At 44.9% G+C, this 19,595-nt stretch overlaps 1 pseudogene; it reads right to left on the reverse strand.

Moving 5' to 3' along the window:
- Positions 1 to 8,762: 8,762 nt before the first annotated feature.
- Positions 8,763 to 16,083, reverse strand: LOC121498562 (annotated as a pseudogene).
- Between the last annotated feature and the right edge of the window lie 3,512 nt (positions 16,084 to 19,595).

Genomic DNA, 19,595 nt, shown 5'->3' on the forward strand with positions numbered 1-19,595 from the left:
AGGTGACCGAGCCTCAGGGGTCCCCTGAACTCTGAGGCCTAATCCTCTGTAATGGTCTGTGTTTGAGAGTCTTTGTGAAGCCATTGAAAGGAGGTGGGCCTGGGGAGGGGCCTTGCCCCTCTTACTCACAGTTCTCAGAGGGGCTTGGGTTGCCTTTAATGACTGGGTGGGGAGGGGACACACCTAGCTGGAAAGCTGTTGCCTGCCCCAAAAATGGGGTGCCAGGAGAGCTGCAGGATTCCGGTTGTTTCAGGTTTTGCTGACACCCCGAGGCCCCCATCCTGGTCCTTTGTTAGGAGCTAAGGGAACTGAACCCTAGATTCCAAAACCCGTAACTGGCCTGGATGTCACAATCCAGGTTTAGCAGGGATTAAGAATAAGTGATTTATTTAAAAAATTCCAAAAAATGATAAGCACGCCAAGAGCAGATGTTTCCAGAGAGTAATCTTTTAGGGGGCCATATACTGTCACACAGACTGGGGTTCGAACCCAGACTTCATCCTGCAGAGACTCAGGTCTCTCAGTTTGTAGGAAGAATAGGAGCTAAAAATTGCTGGCAAAGTGTAGGTTCTTACCAAGTGGAGGCTACTGAAGGAGTATGAGTAATCACCTAACTCTCATTTCTGGGGGAAGAGAGTGAGTCCCAGAGAAGGGAAGTAACTCGGGGAGGGTTGCATAGCAAGTGAGGAGTAGAGCTCAAATAATAACTCTTTGCTCTGGCTACTCAATCCATGTGCGATCAGAGGAGCTCCATAAGCAAAGTCTATTTTAAAAGCTGGATTTGTGGTGTGCACAAACTGGGAGATAGTATCACACGTGCCTGAGAGATGAAAAAAATGACCGTGCATTCCCTTTGGAATATTGTGATCATATTTCTGGATGGTGTTTCTGTGGAGCAGAAATGAGAAACCGTAATTTCTAACCCAAGAGCTGACATGCTGGGTGGTTATTACTGCTTCAGCCTGGAGTGGTGTAGAGACGAACTCTGTTTCTGGAAAGAATTAATTGGAATGGGAAGAAAGCTTGGATGAGAGGTAGAAAGGAGCTGTCTGTTCTTGGAGTCCAAGACCACCAAAGTCAAGGATCCCCATTTTTTATTAGAAATGAATCTGATATGGCTTCTTTAGTTGAATTCTTGACTGGTTGGATTTGAGGGGTGGTGTCTTCTATTTTGTATGATGAGTCAGATACTTTGCTTAGTCAGAGGTCATTAGAGAGTTTTCTAGAGTATGAATGACTGTTAATACAACCATTAGGTAAGTACAACTGTTAATAAAATTGACAGTGCTTAGCCCTTGCATGATCTCCTGTAAATCTTACAAAGCTTTGAAGAGAGAGAGAGAGAGATCTTTATCACTTGTATTTTTCAGATGAAGAAATTAAGGCTCAAAGGTAACTTGCCCAGTGTCATTAGCCCAGGAAGTAGCTATGGTGGACACTGGACGTGAGTGTGGAATGTGAAGCATTCTCTGAATTCACCTCAAGAATGCTCAGTCTTGGAATCTGTCAACCTGGTGCTTGCTGCTTTGGAGGTTAGGGGAGTAGAGTAGAGTTTAGCCTGTGCTTCTAGGTAATAGCTCAGGTGGCAGCTGACTGATTTTTCTCTTGCACAAGCAGCCTGGAATCCCTTCTGCCACTCCTCTCTCCTTCAACACGTGGCGAGTATGTCTGCACATTGTGGCCTACACATTCCCCTCACATAACTCGTTATGAGCTGATACCCCCTTAATTTATCTACCATAATGGAAATTTTTCTTTGCTCCTGATTCCTGGGGCTTTGATTCCTGCTTTATCTCCTGTTCCTATCATTGAAGTTCAGCTCTGCTCTAGTCTTTAGCAGACGTTGTTGGCCACCATTACCCAATGGCCATTACCCTCTCTTCCTTGCTAACAGAACTCTGATTTTCCTTAGGTGTGTACCATGTATGGCCATCAAGGGAGGCTGGCCTCAACACCAGCCCCAGACTCAGGGAGTGACTGACTCCTCACTGGTCTAAGCCAGTGATCATGGAACCAGTCCACTTCACAGTGATTGGTGTAGGTATGGGCTTGTAACTCATTTTGTCTAATGAGACAAGAGTGAATAATGGCACAGAGCCTCTTGGAAAGGGTTTTCTTCATTTTGAGAAAGGAACTTTGGGTACGGTGCTGCTGCTTCTGGATGTTGATGTGCCTACTTATGATGACTGGAGCTGCAGCCTCCGTTTTGGGGATCATAATGGGCATGAGCCTGAGAACACACTGAGCATAGCAGCATGGGAGGTTGGAGTAAGCTCAATCCTTCATGAAGGATCCATAGAATTAATCAGCCCTGTTAACATCCCTCTTCCAAGCCTTGCCTTAATGTTGAGGCCACATGGATTTTCCCCCCTATTTTACTTGCAGCCAAAAGCATTGTCACTGATAAAGTACAACATCTCAATAATATGTCTACCTTCCCCAATCCCTTTCTAAGACTTTACTTTCGACCCCTCCAAACTCCCCCTTCCCTGAGACCCCGTCTTCTCTGAAGCTAAACCCCATTCAACATCCCAGGGAGAGGAGCTTGAGTAGAGCTGGGGATGTTGAAAGGTCACAAAAAAATGCTGCCCTTCTATTACTTTCCCTTGTGTCTCATAGTCTTTGTGTGTGTGTGTGTGAGTGTGTGTGAGCATGTATGTGTGTCTCATAGTCTGTTTACCCACACCACTTGCTTGAATGTCTTTTAATTTTAAAAAGTGCTACTTTTGAGGGTGCCTGGGCGATTCTGGTGGTAAAGCACCTGTCTCTTGGTTTCAGCACAGGTCACGATCTCATGGGTTGTGGGGTAGAGCCCCATGTTGGGCTCTGTACTCAGTCTGGAGTCTGCTTGAAAGATTCTCTCCCTGTAACCCTACCCCTGCTCTCTCTCTTCTCTCTTAAAGAAAAAATGTTACTTTTGGAGAATGGACTTCAGGCAGAAAATATCACTGCCTCTAATTTCTACCTGTTTTTTCAGGGAAACGTTCTCTTCGAGTTTTAACAAGTCCTATTAGAATGCAATCCCTTTTCTCTCTCTCCATGTATCCTGCTGCCTTCTCACTATTGCTGGTTGCGTACACGGACAGAGCAGCCTACCCTCTGATGCATGTCCTTTCCTGCCAGATGGAGCCTCCACTGTTACTACTGTGCTCAGGCTGTTTTCTCTGCCCAGCCATTTATGGACTGATGCCAGATATCTCCCGGGCTACCTCTCCTGCCTGAGAGAATAGGCTCAGTTCATGGACTTGTGGCTCATGGATTCAGTCCAATCCATGCTCATATGTTGAAGCCCTAGCCCCCTAGTGTGCCTGTATATGCAGATATACATAGGTGTACCTTTATAGAGGTAACTAAAGTTAAATGTGGTCAAAGCGTGGGGCCCTAATCCGGGTAACTAAAGGTTAAATGCAGTCATAAGTATGGGGGCCCTAATCCAGTATAATTGATGTCCTCATAAGAAAATGACACCAAAGATCATGCGCAGAGGGAAAGGCCATGTGAGGACGCAGCAAGAAGATGGCCATTTGCAAGCCAAAGAGAGAGGCCTGGAAGAAATGAACCCTGCTGACACCTTGATATTGGCCTTCTAGTTTCTAGAACTGTGAGAAAACTAATTTCTGTTGTTTAAGCCACTGACTCTCTGGCAATTTGTTCTGGCAGCCCTAGCAAACTCATATGTTGGTCATACTCATATTCCAGATCTGATACCTGGGATTTATTGTCAGACATCATTTAATTCCTGCCTTCATTCATACTTTAATTAATTAATTTTTAAAAAAGATTTTATTTATTTATTCATGAGACACACACACACACACACACACACACACACAGAGGCAGAGACACAGGTAGAGGGAGAAGCAGGCTCCATGCAGGGATCCCGATGTGGGACTCGATCCCGGGTCCCCAGGATCACGCCCTGGGCTGAAGGCAGGTTCTAAACCACTGAGCCACCCAGGAATCCCCCATACTTTAATTTATATATCAACCAGAAAAGTAGTATAACTTGGTGTGGAATTGCCCGGTATGTGTGCCCCTGAATCCTAGTCCTGCGAGGTCCTCTGTGAAGAATGGGCTCTGAGGTCATCCAGTATATCACAGCCCTATTTGCAGATTTGTAGTGTCCACTTTAATATTAGAGATTCTGAGAAGAAACTTGTCTAAGGTTATTTAAGTGGCCATTAACAGCATTGAGATTTGATCCTGTATCTATCCCTTTATTGGTTAACATCTGCTAATATCCATGAAGTTTGTAGTGAGAAATGCTGATCTTGTTTGTTGAAGCAAAGCCTTGAAGTCATTCTGCCGTATAATTTGTGAAACTTGGTTTTCTCATCTGCTGAGTGAGGCTAATAGTCACTATCTGGGATATGGCTTTGAGGATCCAGTAAGAAAATCTACATAAAGGGCCAACACAATATCACTCTGTTTCTTCATCTTCCTCATTTATTTTAGAAATTCAATAGGTACATCTTTATTGAGTGCCAAAGAGCACATTTCTTGCTGGATGGAAATATTCTGAACGTCTTACTGCTCTGAGCTGTGCTGAGGTCTTGCAGACTTGGAAAATCTCAAGCCACATCTCCTCCAGCTTTTCCTGCCATGTTCTGTTTTTATAAATGATGACATGATTCCAGGAACTTCTGTGACTTCATGCTGGCCACTGGGAAGGTAGGCTGGCTTCACACCTATGGTGTTTAGGCGCTGTGAGGTGCCTGGCTTTGTGGGATATAAAACTCAAAACTTGCCGTGCTGCATCCGGGATCAAGGAGCCACTTCCCATGTTAACCCACGGCGTCATGTCAGCACCACACTAGCTCTGCTGTGGGTCTCTCAGCTCAAATGTCCTTAAAACTCAAGGCCATTTGTAGCTTTCATTTGGCAATGATCAGAATTAACTCCCCATGAGGAGATAAATGTTCCAACTGAATCATAGTGTGGAGCAAATTCCACTAAGTCAGAATTTACCAAGAGAGTCAGATTTGCCAAGTACATTCTATGTGAGAGGCTCTGTGTTAAAACTTTTACTTACCTTGTCTCATTTAATCTCTTCACAAATGACCCGATAATTATCCTCATTTTACAGATGAAGCAAAGGAAGAAACTGAGGCACAGGGAGGTTAATTTGCTCAGTCCACACAGCTAGAAAGGCCTGGAGCCAGCATTTGATTGTGGGCAGTCTGACTCCAGAGCACAGGCTCTTCTTAACCACTGTGGTCTTTCTCAATCCAGTTAATTACTACCTTGAGCTTATAGATGTGGAAACTGAGGCTCAGAGGTGAAATTATTTGACCAAGCCACACAGCTAGTAAATGCCAGAGCCAAAACCTGGTCCCAAGTCTCTCTGACTCTGAAGTATTCACACTTTTTATAGAAGAACAGCTCCTCCCTGCTTCATGGTTCCACATACAGCATCACATATGTCACGTGTAGTAGCTGGCCTCGGCCTTGGAACAATCCTGTGTACTGTGATTTGCTAGTCCCCCACGTATAGGTGATCTGGATAGAATTGAAGCAACTTGCCATGACCACACATCTCTATATATGGGAGCCTCAGCTCAAGGCCTCCTCTCGTGCTTGGCCTCTGGTCTGAAAAACTCTTCCTCTCTCCTTCTCACTAGATTCTTCTCATCCCTCAGATCTCAGATCAAATAGCACTTTCTTGGGGTGGCTTTTCTTCCTCTCCAGACTAATTCAGTATCCCCTTCTGGAGATCTGTAGATCATTCCTTAGTTTTCTTTTTCACTTTTTTTTTTTAAATTTTATTTAAAGGTATTATTTATTTGGGAGAGAGAGAGAGAGCATGAGCAGGGGACAGGGGCAGAGGGAGAGGGAGAAGCAGGCTCCTGCTAAGCAGGGAGCCCAGTGCAGGGCTCAATCCCAGGACCCTGGGTTCATGATCTGGGCCAAAGGCAGACACTTAACCACCTGTGCCACCCATGAGTCTCTCTTTCTCACTTTTTTATTATCTACTTGTGTGATTATTTTACAAATACCTGCCTTCTCCTAGATTGTCCACACTATGAGGCGAGAGCCACATCAGTGTTGTATGGTAGCAACACCAGTGTTTAATTCATTTTTTAGCATATGGCTAAAAATGGTAGTTATTAGTATATAAAACAGATATATCTACGTCTATGTGTATATTTATATACATATACATATATGCATACACACATATATATGATTACACACATATTTAAACGATACTTAAATGTCATTAGATCCACCCACTTCCTCCTCCTAGTGCATGGATCATGGAGAGGTCAGTTAGCCATGTGACTATTGCAGCTCCCTGTTTACTTGCTGTTGCAGACATTGCTAATCAATAACCATACTTCCTTCTTCTGAGTGTCTGGGGAACCTGAAAAACCCCTCTCAAGGCATTGCTCCAGGCAGCTACTATTGATTAATTGAACTTGGCCCCCAAAATGAAACATCCATCCCAGAGGGGGAAACTATTCTCATATGTTCCACATAGTAGTCTAATCCTAGTTTTCTGCATTTGAAATAATCTGAAGAATTAAAAAAATATTGATGTCTGGGGTCTTGTTCTAGAGATTCTGATCAACTGGGCCAAGAACCATTGGCTGGCCAACTAGTGTCAATTCTGGCCAGTTCTTGTCTGGATTCCGTTTTTCCTTGTGTTGTGTATTTACTGTTTCATGTAATATATAATAGCTCTACAGTGGCAGATATGGAATTGAGGGCATTGAGGATACAGACACGTTGGAAAGATTGGTCTCAGTTCTCAGGAGCTCTCATATTAACACAGGAGACGTGTCGATCGACATGAAGAACTCTTAAGTGAGGCAGCTTGCTAGGAGTTCATTTATAGGTGCATGGAAGCACAAGGGAGTCTGTGGCAGAGGAAGCCAGAACTTCTATGTGGGAGGATCTGGAAAAAGTTCGGAAGGAAGTTCGAGTTGCACTAATTCTTGAGGAACAGGTGGGCTGGGAAACCCATGGTGAATCCAAATCGTGGAAGACTTTGGATGCCAGACAGAGCCATGTGGAGTCAGTGACGTAAAGAAAATGATTTTCAGAGTTGATCTTCAGGAAATAAACTTTGGCAGCAAGATGGAGGATGCTTGGGAAAGGATGGAAGAGGAGGCTTGGTGCAAAGTTTCTAGTCTAATTCATGGCGGCAACAGAAATCACATAAATGAATTGGAGGTGGAATGAGACTTTGGCAATATGAGAGAGATATTGAATATGACTCAGGGGAAATCTATAAAAATTAATTGTGTACTTGCTCTCATTGCTTTGCATTACATTGTGAGCTCTTTGGAGAAAGATTTGTATTCCTGATCTGGGCCAGGCCCTGTGTCAAATATTTTACATAGATCTTCTCATTAATCCTCATAACAATTGCAGAGTTATTTTTATTATCTGGATGGGGATCCTGAAGTTAGAAATATATTAAATCACATTCCCAGTGTTACACAGCCAATAAGTTGCAGAGTCAGGATCCAAATACAGATCGTTTAACCCTGGAGCACATGTGTTGAACTGTGTGATGATTCTGTCTTAATTACTGCTCTATTCCAGAGGTTTTCAGCTGGGGAGGATTTTGTGTACCTCACTCAGGGGAGACATTTAGCATTTCTGTAGACAGTTTTGGTTGTCTCAACTGTCAGTGGGGGGACTGCTACTGCATTAGGTGGGTAGAGGTCAGATATGCTGCTAAAAATCCTATAAGGCACAGGATGGTCCTCACACCAACTCCTCTCCCCACGAGAAAGAATTATCCAGTCCCAAATGTCAGTGGTGCCGAGGTTGAGAAACTCTGTTCTATTTCTAGGGTCTAACTCAGTGCCTGGCACACAGTTAGTTGTGGGTTTGTTGAATTAAAGAGAACTACTGAGTATATGCATTCATACTTACATAGTTATGTACATTTAAATTTATGTGAATATAACTCCTACAAATATATACATTCTTTTATCCTCATGTATTCTCTTGATCACAGAAATTTCACTGTGTGTGTCATCTCTATTTCCTCTGGAATCTGTTTTGGGGCAATGTTTCTAATTTATCCTATTCCAAGTCTTATCTCCTGTAATTATGGTGTCTCCTGGCTTGGCCATCGTCCCATGGATCGGAATTTCATTTTAAATCCTGCAGTTGCTGTGCTGACTTAGAAAAGATTTTTTTTGGTGTGTGTGTGTGTGTGTGTGTGTTTCTTTCTTGTTCCTGCCCCATCCTGTTGGAATTCATTGCATCACCCTATACTTTCCTAGCAAGGGGCTTAGCATCTACTTTGGGGGCTGGGCTGCCAATGAAACTTCCTAAATAGTCAGATCCATGTCAAAGCTCACTGAATGAAGTGAAGTGGTTGAGGCTGGCAGCCTCGGTTCCCATCCAGAAGGCGACATATTCCTGAACTTGGGTGATGTGGGCTTGGAAAGTCCCACCCCTTGTAAACCAGCTGAGCTTTTTGCAAAATCCATCCTGATTAGATTGCTCTATATCCAATTTCCAGCTGACAGCTGTTCTTCAATCTTTTCCTACCCCCAGCCCCTGGTACACTCTGGGATTTTCTTTTTCTTTTTTAAATGATAGCCACTTAAGAGCTTTTCTCGTTTCCCAATTCCTAAATTCCACATTTTCAGTCCATTCTGTCACAGTAGCTTTTGGTGCAGCTGCGATCAGGGAGACGGATGCCCAGTTGCATTGCCTGTTTGAGCAACAGGGTCATGATTAGGAAAGAGCTGAGGAGTAAGGGAGTCCTCTAGGGATGCTTCTCTATGAGAGCGCAATTAGTGTGTCCAGTGAACCCTAAAGTCAGTTATAGGGGTGCCTGTGTTTGGTCCCGCCAGATTCTTCAAAGATGCACAAGAACAAAATGAGGGGCTCCTGGGTGGCTCAGTGGCGATGACCATCAGCAGGCCGCGCACCAGGCTGCCGATGGCAGCGGCCGTCATGACCTTGCGGGGCACGAGTCCACTCGTGCCTGCCGTCGGCACGGTCTGGCTGCCCATCACACACCCACATCTCGTACACACACTTCTCGACCCGGCATTGGAATTTGCCATGCTGGCAGTGCTGGCAACGTCTCTCATCGGCTCCGTTGGTGCAGAAAGTCTGGTAGTTGCAGCAGTCGGCGGGCGGGTAGCAGGCCGTGGCCCCAGGGGTGCTGGCAGCTGGCAGGGGGTTCGCCAAGTGGTGACCATAAGAGGAGTGCATGGCGGGCACTGCCCAGGCAATAAGTCAGGAAGCAGCGGGGCTGGTGGTGGCGGCCGATGCGGGCTGGGGCCTCACTCTGGGCAGGCACGAGGTCATCGATGGCCTGGCCCTGCTCCAGCCACTGCTCCATCTCGACGAGCAGCTTCACACCATCGACCACCATCTGTACCAGCTCCACCTCTGAGAAGCCCAGGCGGTCTGCGTTGGAGACATCAAAGACGCCACCCACAGCAGCTGTGTCCATACCACCTGTGTCCGGGTGGGCAGCTGAGGCAGTTTTCCTCGATCGAGCCGTCAGCACAGCCCCACGAGCTGTCGCAGCACTGCCCTCACTGCAGCAGCGCTCCCCCAGGCCCTCTCTGGCCCCCAGGCTGGCACCCAGGCTGCAAGGTCCATCCCAGGGCAGGTAGTAGCCTCGCACGTGGTAGGTGGCGTTGAAGCCTCCAAGCAACCATGTGGCAAGCCACGACGGCCCGGCCAGAGACACATGTCAGTAGACACATGACACAGCACAGTAGTCAAAACCATAAACCATCATGAAGTTCAAGTGGAAGTAAAGAGATAGGCATGAGCAACTAGAGGGACCCCTAGGACGGCAGCCTTGCCATTGCTGAAGTGGGTGAGGCTGTGCAGCACCGAGGGGGCCCGGGAGGCCCCGCGCAATCATCCTCATGCGCTGCATCTCCGTAGGCCGGGTCCAGGCCTCGAAGTGCACCGCCAGGCGCCCACCGTCATGGGGCTCCAGTAGCCAGAGGCAGGACGGGGGTGGGAGACTGAGGCCAGGGGTGAGTAGTGGGGGGAAGAGAAGACCCCGTAAAAGTCTTCCGAGGTATGGTTGCAGGGTGACGCAGGGACAGGGGTTGGGGTCAGGCCAGGGGAGGGGTCTGAGCTGCAACCTGCCTTGTCAGAGCCATCGCCAACAGGCATCGGGGTTGTTGCAGTGCTGGGCCAAGGGCGCACAGGGGTGGTTCAGGCCCTGGAACTCCTCGGCCGGCACATCAGCCAATCTGCAGAGGCACCAAGAAGGGCTGTACCACTAGAGCTGGTGGGATCCTCCCCTCCTCCCTGGGGCTTCTGCTCCCTGTTCTACTAGTTCCAGAGACATCCCTGTCCAGCATACCTTGGCTGTAGGAGAGCAGGGAGCCCTGGCCCATGGGTGCTCTGGCCCCGGCAGAGCTGTATGTGATGGTGACGTTGTCCCTAGGCAGCTGCAGAGGGCTGGCAGGTGCCTCACACAGGGAGATCTGTGGCTGGAGAGGGGAGCCAAGGATGAAGCTCTCTGAGCCACAGGCCAGGTGCAGTTTTTGGAACCTATAGGTGGAGGAGAGCAGGACGTGAGATCTTTTTTTTTTTATTAAGATTTTATTTTTGGGACACCCGGATGGCTCAGTGGTTGAGTGTCTGCCTTTGGCTCAGGGTGTGATTCCCAGGTCCTGGGATCCAGTCCCACATCAGGCTCCATGCAGGGAACCTGCTTCTCCCTCTGCCTATGTCTCTGCCTCTCTCTGTGTGTCTCTCATGAATAAATAAATAAAATCTTAAAAAAAAAATGAGCAGAGAGTCCCTATAGTTGCTCATGCCTATCTCTTTACTTCCATTTGACCTTCATGATGGTTTATGGGGTTGACTACTGTGCTGTGTCATGTGTCTACTGACCCCCAAAGGCAAGTGTGATCACTAGTTGAAGTTGATTCCTCAGAACCACTCTCCCACCTAGTGCTCCAGATGTGATTTTGTTTGATAAGCGATGATGGTATCAGTTAGGAAGCGTTAACATTGTACATAACCGGAAAACAATTGACTGGAAAGTTCAGAGACAAAGCTTCAGCCTCAGAGAATGCTCTCACTGAAGACTTGATTCTTTTCCCATCTTCCTTCCTGACTTCACACTAAGTCTGTTTCTTTCTTTGTTCCCAAGATGCATACCGGCAGCTCCTGGAGTGGCACGTCCTTTTACCTCATCCAGCAGATGGGAAACTTCTTGCCCTGAGATTTCTTGGTTTAAAGCTTGAGATTTGTTCTGAATTTGCTAAGGTGATAGAACTGCCCTGAGTCAGCTTTCTGGCTATGGGGTGGACCTGGCTGAGTGGCATGGCCACACTTAGGAGCTCTGCACTGGAAGAGCCGGTAGAAGTCAGACCATTAGCAAAGAGGGTGATGGATGGTGAAGAGGTGGCCAACTAGTGTCCAGTATAAGATTTATGCTTGGTCTTCTTGATGTTTGAACATTAGCAATGTATTAAAGTAATACTTTGGGGGGCACCTGGGTGGCTCAGTGGTTGAGCATCAGGTCGTGATCCCGGGGTCCTGCGATCGAGTCTCACATCAGCTTCCCCGCAGGGAGCCTGCTTCTCCCTCTGCTTGTGTCTCTGCTTCTCTCTCTGTGTGTCTCTCATGAATAAATCAATAAAATCTTAAAAAAAAAGTAATACTTTGGCCTCTTGCTTTCCTTTGTATTTGAGGAGTCCCCTTCACCAAATTCCTGACCCTCTGAAACCCATTCACTACCACTATCTGCATGGCTGCTTCTGCCAAATCTAGACCTAATTCTTTCTAACAGGGCAGGAAGGGTGATATGATTTTGATAACAATCTTAACTTTAAAGTACCTACTATTTGTAGAAATACTATTTATGCAAATATATTTGTAAACACCAGCTTTCATTATCATTCCTTTGTTTATTCTAATATCTTTATATTCTTCACTCTTTTGTCTATTCATCCATCCCATTGGAAAACATATATTAAATGTCTGCCATGTACCAGTCACTGTGCAAGATCCTAAGGTCCAAGGATAAAGAGCATACTAAACTCAAGGAGTTCAAAAAAAAGAAAGAAAAGCACATAAACAATGAACGGTCGTAAAGTAATTTTTTGGTAAAAGTATAAAAAAGTATTACTAAACTCTGAACCACTGTGTTGTGTGTGTGTGTGTGCACACGCGTGTGCATGCACGCACGTGTTGCTAGTCAATTTCCATTTCCTACCTGCTTTCCTGGTCTAAATGTCCTCACCGTGTCACTCTGCCTCACTCGAGGTATGACTGCTGTATTTCTTTTCCTCGTTGAGGTTGTGTTGTCTTCTGCTCCCAGGACTCTGCAAAATAGCAGCAGAGCCAGTCAGCGTCGTGTACACCTGCAGTTGTCTGAACAAACACATGGTTGATGACCAGAGGAACATTGGTGCTTTCTAGATGGTTTCTCAGTTTCACTGTGGCAGAGACTTCTTACACAAGGAGTTTTTGGTTCTACGGTTGCTAGGAAAGTCAAACCTCTATTTTTCTTTAATTGAATTTAAATGTTTAAAAGTAAGCTCTTTGCTCCCTTTCTCTTAACGAAAAAATGTTTTCCACGTGCTTAGGGGTCCCATAGGAACAGCCGTGCGGTGGGAAGGGAGAGAGATTTGGTGTCAGATTGACCTAAATTTGGACCCCACTTTGCCATTGACTGGCTCTGCTACCTTGATTCTTTATCTCCGTGAGCCATAGACTATTTTCCTATCAAATGGGATCACAATTCCTGCAGCACAGACAGTGGAGAGTTTCACATTAGATGTGTGTGAGAGCACATAGCACAGCATTTGGGGTACAGCCAGCTTGCTTGGTGGTTCGTTTCTTCTATTTCTCCTATCCTATTTCTTTCTTCCTTTTGATCCAAACAGTCTACCGTCTATGTAAGAATGGGTCACAGGGTTATGGGAGGGGGGTGAGAAAGCTTTGGGCAGGGACTTTTAGCATGTTTTTAACGCTTCCATTTGTCTTATGATGTCAATGACTATATATATATATATATTTTTTAAAAGTTCTAAAAAAATGCGCTGCCAACACAAATTTTATCATTAATCCAGCAGGTTGCCATGAAAATGAATATAGCAAAAGATGGACTGTTGTCTTCTCAAGCAAAGTGGCATATTCTGAACATATATAGCTAATGAAGCTCTCAGCGTCCTGGTGTGTACTTGAGTGGCTTGTAATGTTAGTAGACCAACAAAGAAATAACTATTGTCATTAGATGTAATGAAAGAAAACAATTATTTATGCAGCCTCCATGAGCTAGGGACTGTGCTGCTTTCTGCCTTCACATATATTTTTTTATCCTCCCTAATAAAATACCCCAGATTCTTGGGCTTCAGTGTCAAGGAAAGAATGAGATATTGCTGTTGCCATTGCAAGCTTTCTGTTTCATCACTGCTCTCTTTAGCAGTTGTTGTGGGAAATCTCTCCAAAAAGCCAGGCATAACAATTGGTAATGCCTCACACACAATGGGCCTATTTGCAGATAAGGTTACAGTTTGCTTCTCCCATCCATCCCAAGAAATGCAAACTTCTACGTTGTCTGTTTATTTATCTGGACTTTCACTTCCACGTTCATTATACAAAATCTGAATTTGCAGCAGTTTTCAGAAAACTACTCTCTTTACAAAATGCTCTGCTCATCAATTACGATTTTGACATCTTTTCTACTACTTTCTGACAAATAAGACAAATACAGTGAATTTAGCTGATGTGAAAGTTCTGTGGTTCTTGCCACCAAAAGGTCTTCTATATTCATCCACATTTCTCTGTTTTCTCTGCCATAGTTCTGCTCACTGTGATTTCTCACGTTGCATTGCTACGATAGTGGGGGATTGTTTTGAGTCCTTGCTATGTACCAGACGCTGTTTGAGGTGCTTTATACGTATGATTGCACTTAATTGCTCCTGAGAACATCTTTGGAAGTAGCAAGTATTTATGAACCTGTCTTCAGATGTGGAAACGGAGGCAGCAAGAAGTTCAATGTTTTGCCCACAGTGTGTAAGTGACATAGCTAAGGATCAAATCCAGGCAGTTGGACTCTTGAGCTCATGCTTTGGACCACCACCTGCTTTTTTTTTTTTTTTTAAAGATTTTATTCATTTATTCATGAAAGACACACAGAGAGAGGCAGAGATATAGGCAGAGGGAGAAGCAGACTCCCTGGCGAGGGGCCTGATGTGGGACTCGATTCTGGACCCCCAGATCATGACCTGAGCCGAAGGCAGATACACAATCGCTGAGCCACTCAGGTGTCCCTCACCACCCTCTTTTATCACTCCAGCATTTTTGCAAGAGTTTCCTAATTGGTTTTACTGCATCTACTCTTGACCTTCTAGGAATCTCCACCCTGCAGCTTGTTCAGAGCTCATTCTATTCGTATCATTCTCTTCCTTGAAACTCCTCTGCCTTAGGTATAAAGTCCAGGCACATCATGGTCTGCAAGGCTGTGTGGACTGGCTGCACACTCTTTCCACCCTCAACTTGCTATGGTCAATCTTACTTATTTAGATCCATCAGCTGTAGTGGATTTTGTAGTTGCTCTGCCCTCCCTCAAGGGCGCCGGTGGAAGCAGCCTTTTACCTGCATTTCTTTTCTTGTATTCTTGAATTCTGAAGTTTATTTTAAAAAAATTTTTTTTTAAAAATTTATTTATGTATTATAGTCACAGAGAGAGAGAGAGAGAGGCAGAGACACAGGCAGAGGGAGAAGCAGGCTCCATGCACCGGGAGCCCGATGTGGGACTCGATCCCGGGTCTCCAGGATCGTGCCCCGGGCCAAAGGCAGGCGCCAAACCGCTGCGCCACCCAGGGATCCCGAATTCTGAAGTTTAGATATTACTGCTAACAGACCTTTTCCAAGTATTGGACTTCAGTGACTCCTCTCCTTGTTTTCTTCCTTTTCATTTCCTTATGGGTTTCTTTCCTACTTCCCCTGTACCTCAGGGGTCTACCTCCAGTCCCTGATCTCCCTGCAAACCCCCCTCTCCACACTCATTCTCAACACAGAAAGTTTTCCTCCATTAAGCAAACGTATGACCTAAATTAATCCTGCTGTAGATTGTTGCCAAATACCATTCTCAAACTCCATGCCAGGATTTAGATTCTTGTATTTAGCTAATTTCTAGATGTCTCTTCTGGAAATATACACAAGGACTTCAAATTCAGTATGTCCAAAACTGGGTTCTTTATCTTCTCTTGAAAGCTGCTAACTGCTCTTTAATTTCCACAGTAAATGTCTTTTCCATCCACCCAATCATCTGTACCAGAAACTTCAGAGTCATTCTTAACATTTCCCTTTCATTTGCTGGGTCTTTGAGTGCTGCCAATTCAATCTTTAAAATGTCTTTCAAGTGTGCTTTGTCTTCTTCATTCCTATTCTCTTTGACCTGGTTCAGACATATATTATCTCTTACCTGAAACATTGCAAAAGCCACCCTAATGGGTTACCTTCTTGTTCATTTCTCCATGCTATTCCTTGTGGAGGAATAGTATCATCAGTGTCTTAATTTAGTGCCGTCAGTGTCTGTGAGAAGCAGGAACACCGCATTAAACTAGAAGTGGCATTGACAGACCATCAGTGACATGGTGATACAAATCCCGTGACCTAGTTGGCTACTTCAAAGAACCCTAGCAATTTCTAGGTGAAGATCTACAACAACGGTGGAAAAAGCAGCAGGATACTAGCTGCCGCTACCACCTTCCTACAACAATCTCCAACATTTATGACCCTTTGACTGTGAATTGGGCCCAATTCAAACTTCATGTACATCTTATTTAATTTATTCATTCTTCTGAAAGTGACCTTTGATGTAGCGGTGGATTCATAAAGAACTCTGTACCTTCTTAACAAGACTCAGATTCTCTTTGGAGATCCAACTCCGTGAGTGAATGGTGCAATATTGGCAGGATTTGACATCAGGTGCCCTCCCTTCCTCTGGCAAGGCCAATGCACTTTCCCCTGGGTCTTTAAATCTTAAAGGATGACATAGAATGGAACAAATTTTGGCGGCTTATTTACTTTTGTAGTGGTACCTGTGTGAGATACTTCGGTAGTCTTTTCAACTCGACCCCAGATGCCAGGCCGATTCCCATCCTGATGCATGTTCTATTTCCAAGTCTGGCTCTCCAGCCTCTAGCCTTCTGTCCATTCCTTGTGCTGATTAAATATCTTGTCAATGGATTCTTCCTTGTTTTTCTTCCTCTTCTTTCTTTAACTTCATTTAGTCAAAGTGGGTTTCAACTGCTGGCAACCAGAGAAACCCAACTGATGCCGAAACCATCCCATGAAAACCTATTGTGTTAGAGTTAGGAAAATTGAGGTCTCTCTGTAACTGGCCTCAGGTCACATGGGGAGTTAGTTAATGACAGAATCTGGACTCAAAGGCTAGCGCACAATGGAGCAGGAATTATCCTTAGCCCTAGAATTCCTTGTGTCTGAAGACTTGGTTCTACAGCATGTTTATCTGTGTGGTTTTGGGTGAGTCACCAAATCTCTTTCTGCCTCTGTTTTCTCACTTGTAAAGTGGGGAGAATAATAGCACCTGCCCTGTAGGGATGTTATATGGATTATATCACTTAATACTGTACTATATGCTATAAAGTACGAATGGACAGTACCTGGTAAGAGAGATGTAAGTGTAAGTACTGTTGTTACTTTCACTGCACTCACTGGCCACTTTAGGAATATTCTTGTTTTAAATTGTTTTGCAGCACTGGTAAAGAATGTTTCAACTGTATTATCCAAGTCTTAGGAAAGTCTAAAGCATATATGCAAAGTGTCCCCTCCACAAAGCCCCAGGAAGGATGCTGGTGGCTTGGTAGCTGAGAGTTTATTCTGTCTCTTTTTATGCTGAAAATAATATCATTAAAAAGGACTGTTATTTTCTTCTTTTTCCTGACCAATGAAATGGACATCAAAGTACAGAGTGTTTGACAAGAGGACCAGTTGGTTCCATTCAGGGGCACATTTTGGATTGTTCGTTTTTGACAAGGGGAGCGATTCATTACATTTTGTTTATGTAGCACCTCCCGAGGGGCCATTTCTAAGTGGTTCACAAAAGGCTTCTTCTCACTGAAACACACTTGTCCTTCAGGGTTCCCAGGGACTGAAGATCATGTGTGCAAATAAAATAAACTCACCCTGAAGGCCAGTAATTTAGATTAATAAAGAGCTATGTTTATACAACTCCATTAACAAAATTCTACATGGCAAGTTGAACCCAATTTTCTCAGACAGCACAACCATTTCTAAACAAGACTTGATGAAGAATGGCCAGTTTCTGGGTATACAAAAACAAGGAGAAAGTCTTTTCATTGTCCTCAGGCCCCTGAGATGATTTCTCTGACCCCTGTTTCTCAGGAGACCACTCAGAAGTTGAAGCAGCCTGAATATGAAAGATTCTGTATCTGTAGGAATTAAGTTAGGCCTCTTGATTTATCCACTTGTCTTCCCATCCTTATATCATATATGCACTTATTTTAAAAAAAACCTGTCATGTACGTGGTAGTCGTAGCATCTCAACTCTTTTGCTGGGTCCTCCAACAGGAGAACTAGGACTGGAAAAAGCACATCGGCAGGAGAGATGCATTATAAAACACCCAGTAGGTCCTAATAATGACCATGTGAGATATGTAGCACTTTGTTTAATTCTCTCTGCCTTCTAAACGCATGAAGACCCAGAGCAGTTACAAGGCTTGCCCAAAGGAAAGGAAGCTCCCATTTACTGGGTACCTGTTGTGTGCCAGACATGATGTGAGAGGTTTTCATATTCATAATTTTATTGCATTGTCTAGAGAACACTGTAAATTGTGCGTGTGTTTGCGTGAGTGTGCATTTGATAGATGTGGAAGCAGAGGCACAGACAAGTTACAGAGTTGCTGATGTCACTAGGAAGTAGGAGGCTGAAGAGTCTATGGGCTTCCTATGGCCTCATGTTGCCTCCCTGGAGACCACCAAGGGTCAAGGCTGTCATTCTCTGCCAACCCCAGTCCTTCTGTGACATCCTGGCCTTCTTCCCCTTTTCTTCCAAAATGTCAATGAGAAGGGTCAGAAAGGAAAACCACGACGTCCACACAAATAGCTGAGGAAGGGCTAGGGTGGGTGAAGGCTCCGTGGGAGTGTGTGGTCGCCTGAAGATAACATTTTCCACCAAGCCTGGGAGCCCAGGGACCATGTGCCTCCTCCAGGGCGGCCTTTCACACTGGCATTTCCTGACCAGTGGTTGATGAGACTTCCCTCTTCATCTACACCTCAACTCACTAGTGATGGGGAAATGCCCCTGAAGCTGTGTTCTCTTCTGGCTCCTCTGCTAGCTCTTGGCATTTCCTTTCATTTCTGGATACTTACCTCCCTTCACTTCAGTCCCCATCTCCACATACGTGATCCCAGACCCTTACCTACAGCCTAGGTTTGTGTCTTGGCTACCCCTCCTCCGGTTCATGAAGGCGGTTGATGGCCCTCTGCATCTGGGTGTTGCCACTGACATACCCTACTCTCACACTCTGTTCCAGATAACAGTGGTGTGCCTTCTAGTGCCTTCTAGCCAAAATGGATTAGGCTAGTTATCAATTCACTTAGTCCACAGTCTACTTACTTTTTTTTTTTTTTTGAATACCTACTTGAGTATCAGGCAATGTGTTTAGTGCTAGCATGCACAAAATGTAGAACACAAAGTCCTAATCTTTGTGAAGCTTCCAGTCCATGATGGTATATTATATGTGTGTTGGGGGGAGGGGAGGGGACTACTGATGGAATCAAACTTTCTATGTGTGGTTCTTATTCCTCTATTATAACTCTGCTTTCTTCTGCCTGTGGTGTGGTTTATTTTCCACACATTTGCCACCCCCTTTTGGGTCAGAGTCCTCAGAAACATTCATCTCTGTGACCCTCCCTGCTCTGGTACGCTGGTACAGTACTGAGTGGGTGCTCAATAAATACACTTGAATAGATGAATGAATTTAGAGGGCAAGATGTAGATGAGTAGAAAACCCGTCCCTTGCTAACTGCTAGAGTAGAACAACATATCCCTTGCTCACTAGTACTATCAGTAATACTGCTTAAATCTTGGTTGTACTTTAAAACATGCTGTTTATTTGAAACCAGTCCTTGGGATAAAGGAAGATCTGATAATCTATTTCAAGGGGGTCTCCTTCTGCAAGGCATTGTCTGAACGCTCCTTTGTAATCTGATTTCATCTTCCCGCAGGTCCTGGGAAGCAGTATTATTATCCTTGCTTTACAGGGGAAGATACTGGAGCTTAGAGAGGTTAAGATGCTTACTGAAGGTCGTATGGCTAGTACTCAGCCGAGCTGGAGTTTGAGCTATGGCCTGTCTTAATCCAATGCCTGTGTGTTTTCAGAGTCCGCCCTATTATATTTCCAGTTCATTAAAAGCTGAAATAGGTATCTGGCTGAAGGGTCAATCATCACTTCATTTAATGTCGTTCAATTTTCTATCATCCCAGGTCCTCAAAAACCCTTGAACTGTCACAGTGCAGGGAATCTCCAGCCTGTCAGACACGGGTGGATTATTTCTATATTTTTACATGTTTAGGAAACAAATTTCTCAAGGAAGAAGGTGGACTTTTTAGCTCTCTCTCTGGCAGAGCCAAGCGT

Source organism: Vulpes lagopus, chromosome 9, assembly GCF_018345385.1.
Source record: "Vulpes lagopus strain Blue_001 chromosome 9, ASM1834538v1, whole genome shotgun sequence".
Classification (NCBI taxonomy): domain Eukaryota; kingdom Metazoa; phylum Chordata; class Mammalia; order Carnivora; family Canidae; genus Vulpes; species Vulpes lagopus.